Raw genomic sequence first — 16873 nt, 5'->3', positions numbered from 1 at the left:
CATGGGATTTTCCAGGCATGAATACTGGAGTGGATTGCCATTTCCTTCTCCAGGGGATCTTCCTGACCCAGGGATCGAACCCAGGTCTCCCACATTGTAGGCAGATGCTTTACCGTCTGAGCTACCAGGGAAACCCATTCTGGTGCATAATTGTGGCCCCAAAACAGAGTTAAAATTAGTAATTTTATGAGTAAAGTTAGGGGCTTCGCTGGTAGTTCAGTCAGTAAGGAATCTGCCATCTATGCAGGAGACCTAGGTTTGATCCCTGGATTGAGACGATCCCCTGGGGAAGGAAATGACAATCCACTCAAGTATTCTTGCCTGGGAAATCCTATAGACAGAGGAGCCTGGAGGCCTATAATTGTCCATGGAATAGCAAGAGTTGGGCATGACTTAGCAACTAAACCACAACAGTATTTTACTAGATGATTTCAAAATTTTGACTGCTTTATAAAAAGCATAATGCCATAAATCAAATGATTGGGTATTTTTTGACCTATCACATTTCTAATGATTGCAAAGACAACTGAGTTTGCCTTGCTTAACTTTTATTTGAAGCGTGTAGCCATTGCATCAGTGAAATAAGGTACATAATTCAGATCTAAATTTGCTTATGTGCAAAAATGAAATCAAAATATTTCAAAGAAAAGAGTTGATCCTACTGATGAGTTTCCAGACAAGTTTCAAGATGGATGTTTATCATTATCTTCCATGATCTGTTAAGGCTTATGAGTCTTTATATAACTGATACCAAAAAAGAAAAAAATATTTGTGTATCAAAATCTTGCCAGTTACTGAACAAATTTAAACTCACTAAAACCAAACAGTTTACAATATTTATTTGAGAGATACAATGTACATGAACAATTTTATGTAGAACAAACAGTTCATTCACCTTCTCAGATATTCTAAAATACCAAGCCAGACCAGGCAAGAGGTAAACATACAAAGTATACTACAAAGGCTACATATCCCAAATTACTTATTGTAAATTGTCTTCTGATTTGATGATGCCAACAGGTTACACTGAAATTTATAATAACAGGTAGTCATATGAAATTCAGTCTAGTTCAACAATTATTGAGCATCTACTATGTGCTAACTATTGGGCTAAGGACCAGGGATATGACAGCAAACCAAACTGAGATGTTTTAGCTCCTATGGAGCCTGGTGATATATGCAGGTATATACTGATACATACAACTTAGAAAGGAAAGTACTATTGTGGGAGCAATGCAAGGTGCCCTAGGAGCCAAGAAAAGTTTGGACTTAATTTGGAGGTTTCAGAAATCCTTGCTAGAGAAAGCAGTATCCCAATTAAAGATCTGAAGGATGAGCAAAAATTGGTCAAGGAAAAGGACCATTTGGTACACTATTATTAAATCTTTTGTCTTAAGGATATTACTGAAGATATTGCTTTTCACCTCAGAATGCTGTTTTTAAAAAGTAACCTTAGAATAATTCATGTCTGACCTTAATACCATGCCTGTTTGGTTTCCTTTGAACCAAAGGAATTTTTTCCTTTTGAATTCCTTTTTCCTCTTATGAATGAAGTTAAACTCCTTATTGGCTTCTCAGAGTTCAGATAAAATGGTTAGGTCATTTGAGGTTGCATGTTTTGCTAAATGCTCAGTACCTACATATGTTCCTACCTTTGTTTTTCTTTCATTTTGCAACTGGTTTATTTCATAGAAATAATTTTTCTGGTTATTATTGCAGTGCATGATCACTGTAGAAAATTTGAAGAGGGTAATATCAATAAAGAATTGGAAGTGAAAATAAATCCATAAATAATCTCAAGAGGAGTTACCCAGGTGGCCCTAGCGGTATAGAACCTGCCTGCCAATACAGGAGATATAAAAGGTGCAGGTTGATTCCTGGGTTCAGAAGATTCCCTGGAGGAGGAAATGGCAACCCAGTCCAGTATTCTTGTCTAGAAAATCACATGGACAGTGTAGCCTGGCAGGGTACAGTCGATAGGATCACAAAGATTCAGACTAAAGCAACATAGCACACACACAACCTCAAGACAGTCTCCAAATAAGAATCCATATCTAAATGTTTAGATAGGAAAAAGACAACAGTATACATTTGTAAATTAAACTACACTACTTTTTAACCAGACATCTACTTATCAATATATAATAAATATTTTCCTGTATCTTAATATTTTATTGGCAACAACATTTTACTGATTATGTATTAGTTTATCCTCTGGACAAGGGGCTTCTCTGATGACTCAGTGGTAAAGAATCCTCTTGCAAATGTAGGAGATGCCGGAAACATGGGTTCCATCACTGAATAGAGAAGATTGCCTGGAGAAGGAAATGGCAACTCACTCCAGTATTCTTGCCTTGAGAATTCCACGAACAGAGGAGCCTGGAGGACACAGTCCATGGGGTGACACAGAAACAGACACGACTGAGCATGCACTGTAACAAGTATACAAAGTATCCTCTGGATGTATAATTTATCCATCTGATAGTATTTTTTTTTCCAACATCTATGTTTCTTTCAAATTTTACCCTCATATATAATTTAAGTTTACTTGAGGAATATCTTATCAATACATATCTCCACTTTTGTTTTAATTTCTTTAGTTTTTGTTTTCAATCCTTCACATGATTTATTTTTTCAAAAGTATCAGTCTTTGTCAATCTGCAATATGAAACATGGCATTACTGTAAATTAAGATATTATACTAAGATATGGCAATTGGGTCAGGCACCTAGGAATTTCTGAAACTACCTTATTTATTTAGTTTTTCGTTATAGATGTTTGACAACTTTATCTGCAATATATATATATATTTTTTTAACCTATTTTATTTCATATACAGAATTTTATGGTATCAAAACTGTTTCTGCAATATATTTAAACACAGAAATTGTCCTTTGTGTTCATATCTTTGGTTATATTTTTGGGAAAGTACTTCGACATATCAAGATCTATAATTTATATATATGTATATGTCAGTTATTTTTTCTTTGATTCTCTCTACTCTTTTTTTTTTATTTTACATATCCACTTATACATTGCTTTAAATTATTTCTAAAACAACACAGTACATAGATACATACTATATTTCTTCAGTTCAGTCACTCAGTCGTGTCGGACTCTTTGTGACCCCATGGACTGCAGCACTCCAGGCTTCCCTGTCCTTCTCTCCCAGAGCTTGCTCAAAGTATGAGCATCAAGTCAGTGATGCCATCCAACCATCTCATCTGCTGTCACCCCCTTCTCCTTCTGCTTTCAATCTTTCCCAGCATCAGGGTCTTTTCCAATGAGAAATATGACTATATTTCTTAAGATCCATAAGAACACTGAAATTTGAAAATTAATTAATTTATAATAAAAAGACAAATGAGAATATTTAAAATTAGAATCCTCTTTATAGTTCTATACAAATATTACTTTAGTGGCTTATAAGTGGAATTTTATTGTAAAAGTCATGCAAGTTTCACTAAGTTAAGTGTACCTATTGTGGCTTGCAAGATATACAGCATGCAAACATACTTTGAAATTGAAAGCATGTTTTCACTAAGGCATATTAATTAATGACCATCAAGAGAAAGAATATTTATTTATTTATTTATTTTTGAGAAAGAATATTTATTTAAGCCCATATGAGCATAATCTTCATAGCAAAGTTAAAGTATTCACATATGTGTTCATTGCTAGTCCTTATTATAAATATGTCAGTATTCAGTGTTTATCTGTGATGTATGTAACAAAAATGGAAAATATGAATGATTGAGTCAATCTTTTAATTCATAACTACCAACTAACTGCTGACGTTATGTTTTTCTTTAGTGTGACATTGGTCTCTTGAGATTAAATCAAGTCAAACGCTTACATCTTCTTAAACAATATTTTCTGGACTTTTTTGTTTTGTTATATATGTGTAAGTATATAACGAATTGGACTGAATAGATTATACACATATTTAAAACTCATCAATTGGTTAATGCCTATCTTTTCTAATTTTTTGTGATCTAAGCTGAGGTATTTGATTTTAATGAAAACTAAACTACCTGTTACAGTGGGTAGGAGTTTGGTACAGAGAAAATAATATGAGTTATATAGTTAGGAAGAACTGGGTATACTCTCAGAAGGCTTGCTAGACATGTAGCTTTGAAAAATTACTCAAGTTCTATTTTACAGATTTTAACCTATCTAACAAATAGGAGTAATAAATATTAAGCTACTTAAATGATTAAATTAAATAAATTAAGTAATAATATATCATTTTAAATCCCCAAACATCCAACCCAGAGTATAGTAGGTGCTGAATTGTTACTCATTTTTTTTCTTCAGGTACTAAACTGTATACTGTATAGCTTTTGTATACATAAAAAATAGAAATAAACTTCAATTTAGCATTGATATTGTAAGTATTTCTGGACAAATCAGTTGACAGTAAGAATTGGTTAAATGCTGTGGTTCAAAGTAGTAGAGTAGGTGACACCCAAAATCAGCAAGAAAAATAAAAACCAGAAATATAAACACATTCTGTAACAAATCCATAAGCTGTCTTATGGATATAATCAATAATATATGTGGAAGCATTACCATAAACTATGAACATCAACAAAACTGAAAAGTTTTTTTTTTTAATTAACATTTTAAAAAAATGTCAATCAAGCAATTCCACTCCTAGGTATATATTCCAAAGAATCCAAAGCAGGGACTCAAACAGATACTTATGCACTGATGTTCATAGCAGCATTATTCATAACTTTTAAAAGGTGGAAATAACCCAAGTTTCCAACAGTACTTGAATAAATAAAGAAAATGTAGTATATATATGCAATATAATATTATTCAGCCATAAGAAGGAATGAAATTCTGATACATGCTGTAGATATGGATAAACCTTGAAAACATTGTGCTAAGTGAAGTAAACCAAACAAAGGAAAAAAGTGTTGTATGATTCCGCTCATATGAGGTACCTAGAAAGGCAAATTTATAAAGATAAAAAAGAGAATTGATGCTGCCAGCAGCTGGGGTAAGGGTTGGTGAGTTACTATTTAATTAGTATAGAATTTCCTTTTGGAATAGTGAAGAGCTTTGCAAACAAATTGCAGTGATGGTATACAACATTGTGAATATACTTAATACCACTGAACTGTATACTTAAAATGATTAAAATGATAAATATTATGTTATGTATATTTTGCCACAATAAAAGCAAGGGAAAAAGAGAGAATGCCAGAGGCTTCAGATCTCAGAAGAACTTCAGAGTACACCCTCCAAAGGTAAAGGAAACAGTGTTAAGAATAAATCCAAAATCTCATATCTACAAGGAAAGACATAAGATACACAATATTAGCAATGGTCTTTTCTCTTTATCTTGTTTGGTTTTAAGCACCAGAGTAAGAAAGAGAGTCTTCATTGTAAACAGCAATCTTACAGATACTTAGATCTACTTGTATGAAAGAGGCTAAGGCTAAAAGAATTTACTAAATACCAAGAAAAATTTCTACTGGCCCAAAATATTGCCATGGCATCTGCCAACAGAAAATTTCTGCAAATAATTAATTAAGAAAAAAATAAAACTTCCTACCTTTATTCCAATATGAAGAATCTATAAGGAATAAACACAATATCAATATTATGAGAAAATGCAAAAATAAGGAACAGGAAAAATGTATTCCAAATGAAAATCACCTAATTTAAAGATGTTATTATGGAAGAGAAAACTGTGCTCAAATATGGCTATATACTTTTCAGAATTATTAATAAAATAATTTTTATGAAAGAAAAAGAGTACAAGGTAGAAATACAAGTGTTCAGGGAAGAGATGATGAGAACAATAGAAGAAATAAAGATAAAACTGAAAGCAAATAAAGAATTAGACAGCTGAAAATACGGTAAGGGGCACAGAAGATGAGAATAATAAAAATGAACAAAATAAATGAGGATAATAGATATTTGACAAAGATTATAGAGAGAATGATGTGCTGTGCTGTTGCTTCAGTCATTTCCAACTCTTTGCGACCCCATGGTTTGTAGCTTGCCAGGCTACATTCTACAATCTCTGTGGGATTCTCCAGACGAGAATACTGGAGTGAGCTGCCAAGAGAGAATGATAAATATGGACAAATTTTTAAAAAGGAGATTTGAAGTTTACGTTATAGGAGTCCACAAAGAAGAAATAATAAAGGAACAGAGAAAACTTTCAACATTAAAAGATTTGAAAGTGTCGAACTTTGTCCCAATTAAAAATAAACTTAAAAAAAGAAATCGCCTGCCTCACAAAATTCGTGTGAAGGAAGCCAAAGAGTCAAACCTCTTAATCCTTTTAAAAATCAAATCTTAGAAAAGATAGTAACTGTATTAAAAACTTCAAGATTTTTAAAAGAGGAAGATTTGAGTCTTCTTAACCAGATTGAAAGTGAAAGTGAAATCGCTTGGTCCTGTCTGACTCTTTGCGACCCCCCTGTAGCCTACCAGGCTTCTCCCTCCATGGGGTTTTCCAGGCAAGAATACTGGAGTGGGTTGCCATTTCCTTCTCCAGGAGATCTTCCCTACCCGGGGATTGAACCCCGGTCTCCCGCATTGTAGGCAAAAGCTTTACAGCTTACTCTCTGAACCACCAGGAAAGTATTCATTAATATGAGTGTTGCGGGCATGAAGAAGAGTGTGCAATGTGGATCCTACAAAGTTTCAAGGAATAAAATTGTGACCTAAAATATTTTTACTCAGCCAAATATAATTCAAACGTGAAGCACCAATATTTTCAACATGTAAGAAGTAAGAAATGAGAGATGTTAGAATCTCCTGACTCTTTCTTAAAGATAAAAACACAATAGAACAAATTTCCATAACCAAGGATGGCAGGGATGTTATAGCAGAAGAACGGGTAGTGAACGCTAAATATTTGACAGTGGGTCTAATATAAAATAAGTAATACACTTATAAAATGAATATGAGTATTTTAAACTGAGACCAAACAGAAATTATATTTTTCAAAAAGAAAAAGCAAGAGTGGGAGGAGGAGAGATGATGAGAAGGAATATAAACTGCTTAATTTCTCATTATTTATTAACAAAATTTCAAGAGATACTATGTGAAGCTGATAAATCAGAAATCAGTGAGCAGGGTTAAAAATAATGTATTGGTCAGGGTTTCAGCAGGAGGCAGATGACATGCTTGAATGAGATAACTGAGAAGATTTAACAAGTGGATTTTTTTTTTTTTTAATGGTGGCAAAGTTAAAGAGGATGAGATGGCTGGATGGCATCACTGACTCGATGGACGTGAGTCTGAATGAACTCCAGAAGTTGGTGATGGACAGGGAGGCCTGGCAGTGCTGTGATTCATGGGGTCGCAAAGAGTCGGACACGACTGAGTGACTAAACTGAACTGAAAGTTAAAGAAACCAGCTAGAAATGGTAAATTTCCCAGGAGCTGGCAACAGTGAGGAGCTCTTACTACTTGAAACATGAAGGCAAGGGAGTTTCTATTACATCGTATGTGTGTGTGTCTTCAGTCGTGTCTGACTCTGCAACCCCATGGACTGTAACCTGCCAGGCTTCTCTGTCCTTGGAATTCTTCAGGCAAGAATAATGGAGCGGGTAACCATTTCCTGCTCCAGGTGATCTTCCCAACCCAGGGATCAAACCTGTGTCTCTTGCGTCTCCTGCATTAGCAGATGGATTCTTTACCACTGTGCTACCCAGGAAGCCCATTATATGGTATAGGGTCACTCAATGGGGGTTTCCATTGACTGATCCACATGGACGCCAGAGGTAACAGAAACTCTTGATACAGCCCATATTATATGTGTCAACATCTCAGGTCACTGAATAGAATGGAGAATTACAGACAGTGTGTAGTTCTTGAGAAACAAGTGGATAAAATCCAGTACAAACATACTTAATAAAACAAAAAAAAAACACTGAGAAAAATAAGATAATCTGCGAAGAGAAAAGGGGAGAAAGGAAAAAGAAGAGAGCGGATAGGAGAGGAAGATAAAATAATGACATCATTTGTGAAGGTGAGAAATCAATAGATATTATCTAAAGAAGTAGAGAATCAAGGTATTATATAGAAATATATATTAGTTAACCATTAGAAGCAAAAGAAACACTGAAAAATAACAGAAGATACAGGTACCCCAAACAAAACAAACAGATCATAATGACTTGATCCCAACACAAAATCTAGATCTGTTATAGTCAAAAAACAATGTAAAATTATAAACATACATACAAACACATAAAAAAGCATATAGACATGGGGGAATGGCGGGAGGGAAGGAGAGAAAGTTATATGGGGTAAATGCAGACAAAAAGAAGCAAGGATCACTATCATAGTTTTAGAAAAGGTTGAATTCAGGAGAAAATAAATGTTAAATGAGAAAAGAATCACTTTGTAATGATAAGACCTCAATTCACACATAATGTATGAGTATTAATATCTAAGTGCTAAACGATAAAATATCTTATTAATAAAACAATTAATTGTGAAAGTCACATGAAGAAATAAAACCAAAATCCAGTAGTTCTAATCTTTCTCATTCTGGGACTAATCAAGTAAACTATGCTGTAAAATACTTAAACAATGTATCTATTAATAGCAAATTACATTGTATTTACTATATATAGTCACTTAAGACAAGAGAAATAATGATTAAAAAATAAAATGCTAGAAGTATTATTATTGTTTTTGTGCTACCTTTTGATTAAAAATATTCATTTTTAAATTTTCTTATTCAAAATTATATGTTTTCTGTTTTTCCAAATTTTTTGGCCTCCCTCAGTAACATTCACTTTTTAACAGAGATTTTAATACTTTCCTATATTTATTTTTTAACAATTGTATTGGTTTTATGAATAGACATATTTCCTCACTATATCTTTCAAAAGCTTCTTTTTTCTGTATATAGAAAAGCTATTGATTTCTTTATGCTATTTTGGTACAGACACTGAAATTTCTCGCTTGTAGAAATTTTCTTATTTTCAGTTGGTCCTGTCCTGACAGGGACATTATAGAGAAGAACCATTAGTGAGCATTAAATATTTGACAGTGGGTCTAATATTAAATAAATTAAGTAATATGCTTATAAAGAGGAATGTGAGTAGTTTAAAATGAGACAATACAGAAACTATATTTTTCAAAAAGAGAAACTAAGGGTGGAATGAACACATATTTCTACTTTGTTAAGTCCAATTATGTTTCATCTTTTTATTTTTTAATCATTAGTTCCTTTCTCTTACATGGCTTGTTCACCTGTTAAAAATTAATTAATCCAGTTAAGATTTTGTACATTTTTCTGAACATGTATTATTTTTCTGAACATGTATTATTTTTCATTTTAAAAAATGAAGTTATGTTTTTCAACTATGAAAATGGCAGAAATATAAAAAGTATTTTAACTGGGGAATAAAAAGAAACTGTTCTATTGCAGTGATAGTACATATATAAATTAATGCAACCTCTATGGAAGTCAATTTTTATTGCATCAAAAATCAAAACTACAAATGCACACATTCCTCTTCCCCACAAAACTACTGCAAAGGATACATTCTTCAGATACTCTCACACATGAACAAAATGATGTATGTTCAATGATATTCATATCAGCATTGTTTATACCAAATGTGTCTAACTTACAATGGTTTCATTCATAATTTTTTGACTTTACAACAGTGGAAAATTATACACTTTCAGTGGAAACAGTACTTTAAATTTTGATCTTTTGCCAGGCTAGACATCTCATGATGTTGGACAGTTGCAGTGTGACAAAGCTCCCAGTCACACAGACACACAATCACAAGGGTAAACAATCAATGCAGTTACAATCATTCTGCACCCATATAACTACTGTTTTTCATTTTCAATACACTATTCAATAAGTACATGAGATATGCAATACTTTATTATAAAATAAGCTTTGTGTTCTCTTGCCTGGAAAATCCCATGGACGGAAGAGCCTGATAGGCTGCAGTCCACGGGGTCGCTCAGAGTCGGACATGACTGAGCGACTTCACTTTCACTTTTCACTTCCATGCATTGGAGAAGGAAATGGCAACCCACTCCAGTGTTCTTGCCTGGAGAATCCCAGGGACGGGGGAGCCTGGTGGGCTGCCGTCTCTGGGGTCACACAGATTCAGACACGACTGAAGCGACTTAGCAGCAGTAGCAGCAGCAAGCTTTGTATTAGGTGATTTTGCCCAAATGTAGGCTAATATAAGTTTTTGAGCACTATTAAAGGTAGACAGGCCAAACCACGGTATTAAGTAGTTTAAGTGTACATTAAATGAATTTTTGACACAATATTTTCAACTTATGATGAATTTGTCAGGATGTAATCTTATCCTAAATCAAAGAAGATCTGTATTAGTAAGAAACTGAGACAACCTCAAAGGTCATCAATAAACATCTATTTAAATGCATTATGGCAACAGCTATTCAATAGAAATTTATGAAACTATTAAAAAAAAAAACGAGGAAGAGCTTAATGCACAGTTGTGATTCCTAAAATATGTATTGCTAAATTGAAAAAAATAGTAAGATGTAGGAGGCCTGCATGGTATCTTTTCTTTTATTAAATAAATGTTGGTGTATATTATACGTAGGGAAGGGTAGAATAAAAAATATGAAATATTTAATGCTTCTAGGCAAGGGAATCTCTTCAAGAAAATTGGCGATATCAAGAGAACATGTCATGCAATGTTGGGCACAATAAAGGAAATAAAGGACAAGGACCTAACAGAAGTAGAAGAGATAAAGGAGAAGTGGCAAGAATACACAGGAGACCTATACAAAAAATTCTTAATGACCCAGATAACTGTGATGGTATGGTCACTCACCTAGAGTCAGATGTCCTGTAGTTTGAAGTCAAGTGGGCCTTAGGAAGCATTACTACAAACAAAGCTAGTGGAGGTAACAGAATTCCAGCTAAGCTATTTAAAATCCTGAAGGATGATGGTGTTAAAGCACTACATTCAATATGTCAGCAAATTTGGAAAACTCAGCAGCGGCCACCGGTCTGGAAAAGGTCAGCTTTCATTACATTCCCAAAGAACAATACCAAAGAATGTTCAACTACCATACAATTGTGCTCATGTAGTACGCTAATAATATTATGCTCAAAATCCTTCAAACTAGGCTTTAGCAGTACATGAACCAAGAACTTCCACTTGTACAAGCTGGATTTAGAAAAGGCAAGAGGAACCAGGGATCTAATTGTCAACATTCACTGGATCATAGAGAAAGCAAGGGAATTCTAGAAAAACATCTACTTCTGTTTCATTGACTACACTAAAGCTTTGACTGTGTAAATAGCAACAAACTGTTGAAAATTTTTAAAGAGATGAGAATACCAGACCCCCTTACCTGTCTCCTGAGAAACCTGTATGCAGGTAAAGAAGCAACAGTTAGAACCTTATGTGAAACAATGGACTGGTTCAAAATTGGGAAAGAAGAGCTACAGTGCTGTATTCAGTCACTTCATCTATTTAACTTCTATGCAGAGAACCACGTGTGAAATACTGGGCTGGATGAATCACAGGCTGAAATCAAGCTTGCCAGGTGAAATATCAGCAACCTCAGATACATAGATGATACCATTCTAATGGCAGAAAGCGAAGAGAAACTAAAGAGCCTCTTGATGAAAGTGAAAGAGGAGAGTAAAAAGTTGGTTTAAAAGTCAACATTCAGAAAACTAAGATCATGGCAATCTGGCTCCTCACTTCATGGCAAATAGAAGGAGAAAAAGTGGGAGCAGTGACAGATTTTATTTTCTGACATTACAAAATCATTGTGGATGGTGACTGCAGACATGAAATTAAAAGACATTTGCTCATTGGAGGGAAAGCTATGAGAAACCTAGCCAGCATTTTAAAAAGCAGAGACATTTCTTCGGTGACAAAAGTTCGTATAGTAAAAGGTATGGTTTTTCTCAGTAGTCATATACAGATGTGAGAGTTGAACCATTAAGAAAGCCAAGTACCTAAGAATAGATGCTTTTGAACTGAGGTGCTGGAGAGGACTCTTGGACTGAAGGGAGATCAAACCAGACAATCCTAAAGGAAATCAACACTAAATATCCATTGGAAGGACTGATGCTGAAGCTCCAATACTTTGGCCACCTGATAATAAGAGCTGACTCATTGGAAAAGACGGATGCTGGGAAAGATTGAAAGCAAAAGGTGAAGAGGGCAGCAGAAGACAGTTGATAGCATCACCAACTCAATGGACATGAATCTGAGCAATCTCCAGGAGACAGTGGAGGACAGGGAAGCCTGGTATGCTACATATAGTCCATGACATCTCAAGTTGGACAAGACTTTACTGACTGAACAACAATAGACAAGAGAATTGGTAATGAAAAACTGATGATGATAGTAGGAAGAATTTCTACAGTACACTTTGTACTTTTTATGAATAGGTAAATGTATCACTTCTTCAAAAATCAAATAGGACTTTCATTAAAATGAAACATCAACTGAGTAGGGAGGAAAATATACATATTCTACAACAGAATAATTGTGAAAAAGGTGAAGTGAATTTTCTCACTGGATACTGTACCAATGTCAATTCTAAAGCCACACCTTATATTAGTAAATGTGAGATTTAATAAATCATTTAAAACATTCAGAGAAAGCAGTATTATAGTTCCTGTTTGATAGGATATAGGATACCCTGTCGGAGAAGGCAATGGCACCCCACTTCAGTACTCTTGCCTGGAAAATCCATGGACGGAGGAGCCTGGTAGGCTGCAGTCCATAGCGTCGCTAAGAGTCAGACACGACTGAGCAACTTCATTTTCACTTTTTACTTTCATGCATTGGAAAAGGAAATGGCAACCCACTCCAGTGTTCTTGCCTGGAGAATCCCAGAGATGGGGAAGCCTGGTGGGCTGCCGTCTCTGCAGTGGCACAGAGTCGGACACAACTGAAGCGACTTAGCAGCAGCAGCAGGATACCCTTGTGAGTATATTTATTGGAGTATGGCATTGTCAATTTAGGTCATGTATACTTCTTTATTCATTACTTTGAAAAGAAAATAGATTACCTAACATAGAGTTGGTTTACACTTGTCTTTCTGTTTTTTAGTTTTTTCATAATTTAAAAGAAATACTGCAGAGGCATACTCTTTATGAGTAGCTGTGTTTGCAAGGTATCTCATATCTGGATGGAAAGTAAAAAATGCTTTAGTTCTAACTCTTTATATTTTTAGGTTAACAACCTTTTGTTATTTCAGCAAAATACAGACAGAGTTAGTATGGTTGTAACCTTAAAGATTTTATTAGAATGATTTTTTTTTTTCTTAATTTAAAGAACACTTGGAGATATTCAAGGAATGTATTCTGTTAATATGGAAAAATGTTCAACAGAAAGGCTAACAATTTTATTTCAATAATTTATTATTGTAATATATATGTATATATTTCTCTCATATTTGGTAATATGGTATGGTTTATATCCAATGGTTAGCCAGTTAGAAAATTTTTATTTTATCAAAAAAAAAAAGAAAAACTTCATTTTATCATTGTATCCCAAACATTAATATACTTTGGAAATATAGTTTTTAAAATGGAGGAGTAAATATAGCCTTTAAACCAATATTTTATAAGTGACATGTTTAGTTTTCATATAAATTTTGTAGCTACATCAAGAAACTGAAGAATTATTTAAGAGCTTGAGAAAATCATTCTGTTAAATGCAACCAATATTTATTGAGAACCTAATTTGCTAGAAACCAAAGAGCTATAAAAGAACTCTTGAGTCATAAAAATCTTTTGACTGGGTTTTAAAGACACAGAACAGTAAAATCCACTCTCTGCCTAGAAGAAACTTATTGTGTTTTGGATATGAGTTCTTTATCTGTAAATATGTGTAAAGATATATAAAAATTAAATTTCTTGTGAGTTGTGAAACAGCAAATGTTACCTGAAAATGTATGATATCCAAGAGCCTATCAGTCAGAGAGGAAATTGGGCAACTGACAGGACTACAAAGAATCTGTAAAGAATTTAGCTTATTAAAAAACCTGTTTTCAAACCCACTCTGTAGTAAGTCTACTATGTTTCATAATACAGAGAATTCATACAGTTAATAAAAAATAAATGTTTTTTTAATCAATAACTGGATTAACATTTTTTATAAGTAAATTACAATCTGCTATGGACACAGCATTTTCATAATAAAAATAATAAATACTATACTACAATAATAGACAGCAAATAAAGGAATTTTGTAGTACTTAGCAAATAGTGATCAACACTTTTTTATTATTCTATTTTATTATATAATTTATTTGTTTGTAAGTTCACCTGAGACAACCATTTTGCCCTTTTGCATTTCTTTCTTGGGGATGGTCTTGATCACTGCTTCCTGTACAATATCATGAATCTCTGTCCAAGAGGTTCTTCAGTCATTCTGCCTATCAGATCCAATCCCTTGAATCTGTTTGTCATGTCCACTGTCTAATCATAAGGGGTTTGATTTAAGTCATACCTGAATGGTTTAGCAGTTTTCCCTACTTTGTTTAATTTAAGTCTTAATTTGGTAATAAGGAGTTCATGGTCTGACACACAGTCAGCTCCCAGTCTTGTTCTTGCTGATTGTATAGAGCTTCTCCATCTTTGGCTGCAAAGAGTATAATCAATCTGATTTCAGCATTGACCATTGGTGATGTTCATTAGTAGAGTCTTCTCTTGTGTTGTTGGAAGATGGTGTTTGCTATGATGAGTGCTTTCTCTTGGAAAAACTCTGATAGTCTTTGCCCTGCTCCATTTTGTAATCCAAGTCCAAATTTGTTTGTTATTCCAGGTATCTCTTGACTTCCTACTTTTGCCTTCCAGTCCCCTATAATGAAAAGGACATCTCTTTTAGAGCCAAATATCCTGGAATGTAAAGTCAAATGGGCCTTAGGAAGCATCACTATGAACAAAGCTAGTGGAAGTAATGGAATTCCAGTTATTTCAGCTATTTCAAATCCTAAAAGATAATGCTGTGAAAGTGCTACGCTCAATATGCCAGCAAATTTAGAAAACTCAGCAGTGGCCACAGGACTGGAAAAGGTCAGTTTTCATTCCAATTCCAAAGAAAGGCAATGCCAAAGAATGCTCAAATTACTGCACAATTGCACTCATCTCACACACTAGTCAAGTAAAGTTAAAAGTTCTCCAAGCCAGTCTTCAGCAGTACATGAACCATAAACTTCCAGATGTTCAAGCTGGATCTAGAAAAGGCAAAGGAACCAGAGGTCAGATTGCCAACATCCACTGAATCATCGAAAAAGCAAGAGAGTTCCAGAAAAACATCTATTTTTGCTTTATTGACTATGCCAAAGACTTTGATGGTCAGGATCACCACAAACTGTGGAAAATTCTGAAAGAGATGGAGATACGAGACCACTTGACCTGCCTCTTGAGAAATCTGTATGTAGGTCAGGAAGCAACAGTTAGAACTGGACATGGAACAACAGACTGGTTCCAAATAGGAAAAGGACTACGTCAAGGCTGTATATTGTCACCCTGCTTTTTAAACTTATATGTAGAGTACATCATGAGAAATGCTGGGCTGGATGAAGCAGAAGCTGGAATCAAGATTGCCAGGAGAAATATCAGTAACCTCAGATATGCAGATAATACCATCCTTACAGCAGAAAGTGAAGAACTAAAGAGCCTCTTGATGAAAGTGAAATAGGAGAGTGAAAAAGTTGGCTTAAAACTCAACATTAAGAAAACTAAGATCATCGCATTTGGTCTGATCACTTCATGGGAAATAAATGGGGAAACAGTGGAAACAGTGAGAGACTTTATTTTGGGGGGCTCTAAAATCACTGCAGATGGTGACTACAGCCATGAAATTAAAAGATGCTTGCTCCTTGGAAGAAAAGTTATGACAAGGCTGGACATCATATTAAAAAGCAGAGACATTACTTTCCCAACAAAGGTCCATGTAGTCAAGGCTGTGGTTTTTCCAGTAGTCATGTATGGATATGAGAGGTAGACTATAAAGAAAGCTGAGCACCGAAGAATTGATGCTTTTGAGCTGTGGTGTTGGAGAAGACTATTGGGAGTCCCTTGAACTGCAAGGAGATCTAACCAGTCCATCCTGAAGGAAATCAGTCCTGAATATTCATTGGAAGGACTGATGATGAAGCTGAAACTCCAGTATTTTAGCCACCTGATGGGAAGAATTGACTCACTGGAAAAGACCCTGATGCTGGGAAAGACTGAAGGTGGGAGGAAAAGGGGATGACAAAGGATCAGATGGTTGGATGGAGTCACTGACTCAATGGACATGAGTTTGTGTAAGCTCCAGGAGTTGGTGATGGACAGGGAAGCCTAGTGTGCTGCAGTCCATGGGGTTGCAAAGAGTCAGACACAACTGAGAGAGTGAACTGATATAATTTATATATTTTGTTTGTTTGTTGTATGAGTTTGTTACTGAGGTATAAGTTCCTGGAGGTAGTAGTATCTTGGACCCAGTTCCATTACTGCTTTAAGTCATGTGGTCTTAAAACACACCATAGAAATCAACAAAAACCACAAATGAGAACTTACAACCTACCTTCAGAATCAGTTGGTATACAGCACAGTAAACATATTTTAATATAGCACCCCATTGCCTAGGGGACCAGTGAATATCCATTTCCTTAGTTAAAATTTGTAGTCTACTTGGCATTCATTGGGCATAATTCTGCCATCCTAAAATTGGATATACTCCCAGTCATTTTGCTTGGTTAATTGGTGATATATAAAAAAAGCTACGTTATCTAATTTGCACTAATAAGTTTTTTCAGAACTTCTTTGTACTAAAAAAATGCTTTATGACAACTCATTGTTTTTAAATATAATTACTAAGCACAGACCTAGGTACCAGACCTTGTCAATTCAGTGGTGGTCCAA

This window comes from Budorcas taxicolor, chromosome 3 (assembly GCF_023091745.1).
Source record: "Budorcas taxicolor isolate Tak-1 chromosome 3, Takin1.1, whole genome shotgun sequence".
NCBI lineage: Eukaryota > Metazoa > Chordata > Mammalia > Artiodactyla > Bovidae > Budorcas > Budorcas taxicolor.
Note: the sequence above shows the minus strand (reverse complement) of the source record.